This window comes from Nicotiana tabacum, chromosome 4 (genome assembly GCF_000715075.1).
Source record: "Nicotiana tabacum cultivar K326 chromosome 4, ASM71507v2, whole genome shotgun sequence".
Taxonomy (NCBI): Eukaryota; Viridiplantae; Streptophyta; class Magnoliopsida; order Solanales; family Solanaceae; genus Nicotiana; species Nicotiana tabacum.
In genome coordinates, this window is record NC_134083.1 from 51,334,230 (window position 1) to 51,337,433 (window position 3,204).

A 3,204-nucleotide genomic window follows, 5' to 3' on the forward strand; every position below is an offset into this window, starting at 1 on the left:
GCGGTAAGGGTGGCTATAGGAGCGATAAGGGTGGCAATAAGAGCGATAAGGATGACTATTGATATTGTTTGGGCAGAGCGATAAGGGTGGCTATGGTGTTGATAATTTTCATGTGATGTTGTGATTTTCTTGTGTTTATTTTTATACTTTGTGCAACTTGTCTTGTTGTTGGTAAATTGATAACAAGCTGATTTATGTTGAAATTGAGAGCCTATGGCTATTGCCAGGCGGATTATAAAATGAAATGTGGGCACGAGGTGCCGTGAGTAAATAATGGGAATATTTGGCACATGGATTGTCCGTGCAGTTGTGATATAAAATGTGGGCACGAGGTGCTGTGATGAAATGGTAATGATAATTGGCACGTGAATTGTCCGTGCAGTTGTGATATGAAATGAGGGCACGAGGTGCCGAGAAAATATGATGATTTAATTATGGGCACGAGGTGCTGTGAAAATATGAAAATGGGCTGAGACCCGTGTTTATGAAAAATATGAAAATGGGCTGAGACCCGTATTTTTATGATTACGAAATGAGGTGTCACATTGTGACTTTTTAATTGAAAGAATTATATTCAAAATATTTATTTGGAAGGATTTTTAACTTAGAAAGTATTATATGAAAGAATTTTATCTGAAAGATATTTATTTGAGGAAATTATATTTGAAATGATTTATTGAAAGGATTATATTTGAAAAATAATTATTTGAGAAAATTATATTTGGAAGAGAGTTATCTGGAAGAATTATATGTGAAAGACATTTATTTGAAGGACTTGATTTAATTGGGTGTACTTGTGTTTATTAATTTTTGAGTGATATTAATGGTATTCTTATTGTCTGTTGTGCATATCACTAGTTGTTCCATGTTGTCCTATTGTTATTTGTTTCCTATTATTTGTATATTATATTGCACATGTTATTAGACTAGTGAGTGTCATGACTGTACCTCGTCTCTACTCTATTAAGGTTAGTCTTGATACTTACTGGGTACCGATCATGGCGTACTCATACTACACTTCTGCATATTTTTGTGCAGAGCCAGGTATTGAAGATATCGGACTTGAGCAGAGTTAAAGCGCGATCATAAGGATTCAAGGTAGAGCTGCTTGGCCGTCGCAGTCCCTTGGAGTCTTTTCATTTCATTGTACTGTTAATTTGTAATCAAACAGTATTGTATATTCGGTCCTCGTGATCATTCCATGTATTCAGTTAGAGTTCGTGACTCAGTACTACCAGTCTTGGGAGGTTGTGTATTGTAATTATTTTCGTTGTTCGATTTTAATTCAAAAAAAAATGGCTTCAAAATGTAATAGAAATCGGCTTACCTAGTCTTAGAGACTAGGTGCCATCACGACGCCTGTGGTGGGATTTTTGGTCGTGACAAGTTGGTATCATAGCTCTAGGTTCATAGGTTCTACGAGTCACGAATGAGTCTAGTAGAGTCTTGCGGATCGGTACGGAGACGTCTGCACTTATCTTCGAGAGGCTACAAAACTGCTAGGAAATTTCCATTTCTTTCATTCATGTCGTGCGAAATTCGTTGAATTTGGAATTTGAGCCTTTGTATCTCTATTCTCTTACAGATGGTGAGGACACGTGCTACCAGGTTAGCTGAGCAGGCATCCACTCATACTGCTAGGGCTGCAAGAGGCCGGGGCCGAGATAGAGGTCGAGGTAGAGGTCGAGGAAGGGCACGTGCTACGACTAGAGCACCTATCAGAACAACAGTTGAGGAGCCACTAGTAGCTTCAGTTGGGGGACAGGTACCAGAAGCACCTGTTGTTACCCCCGGACTTTAGGAGACGATAGCATAATTCCTGAGTATGTTTGGTACATTAACTCAGGCGGGATTGATCTCTGTTGCACCAAACATTTCGCAGATTGGGGGAGTAGCTCAGACTCCTACCACAACTCCAGAGCAACAGGTTCCCATTGGTCAGGTTTTGGGTGTAGTACCGGTACAACCTGTTATTCCGGTTCGACCTGAGGTCAGGCCAGAGGCATCAGAAGAAGAACAAAAGAGACTAGAAATGTTTAAGAAATATGATCCACCAACTTTCAGTCGCACAGCCACAGAGGATGCCCAATAATTTCTGGAAAATTGTCACCGTATTCTCGGCACCATGGGTATATTGGACGTGAGCGGAGTTGCCTTTACTACATTTCAACTGTCAGGCGCAACGTATCGGTGGTGGAAAATTTATGAAGAAGTTAGACCAGCCGATGCAACACCACCAACTTGGACTCAATTTTCGGAAATGTTCTTGAAAGAGTTTGTTCCCCAGACTCTCCGAGATGAGTGGCGCACAGAGTTTGAATGGTTGCGTCAGGGCACTATGACAGTGTCAGAATATGCTATCAGGTTCTGTGAGTTAGCCCGTCATGCACCTATCTTATTTCCTACAATCAGAGAATGGGTCCGCAGATTCATTGAGGGGCTCGACTATGATATTAAAATATGCATGGCTAGAGAGTTGCAAACTGATGCTCCATTTCAACAAGTAGTGGAGATTGCAAGGAAGATTAAGGGTGTTTTAGGCGAGGAAAGGGAGTCTAAGGAGGCCAAAAGGTCTCGAAGATCTGGAGGGTTCAGTGGGTTTTACTCTTCAGCTAGAACCCATTATAGCGGAGGCTCGAGCAGTAGGTTAGCTCAGTCCGCACATCAGATTACTCGAAGTGCTCTAGTTTACAGTACACCACCGACACGAGATTCTTACAGTGGTTATTCCAGTTATGCGGCACAGACTCAGCACGAGCAGCCGCGACCTCAGAGGGGTTGTTATGAGTATGGTGATACTAGGCATATCATGAGAGATTGTCCCAGACTTGGGAGGGGTGGATTTCATTTGAACGCTCCAGCCACAAGCTTTATTCCAATTGATACTCCACGTGCACAGTTAGCTAGAGGTGGAGGACAGATGGGTAGTGGGCGCCTAAGAGGTGGAGGCCCGATCCGTTGATATAATCTCTATGATTTGGCTGGGGCCAATAGACCATATGGTATCGTTATAGGTACGATCCTGATTTTATTATAAAAGGATATTTTCCTTAATTTGATTCGGTTTTGAATATTGAGGCGAGTCCTCCTATTATGCTCCACTTATGGTGAGCTTCATAAATTTATGACCCACTTATATTTTTATCCCCATTGGGAGATTTAAAGATGTGAGCCCGTGTCAGTTATTTTATTTCTGTACACCAT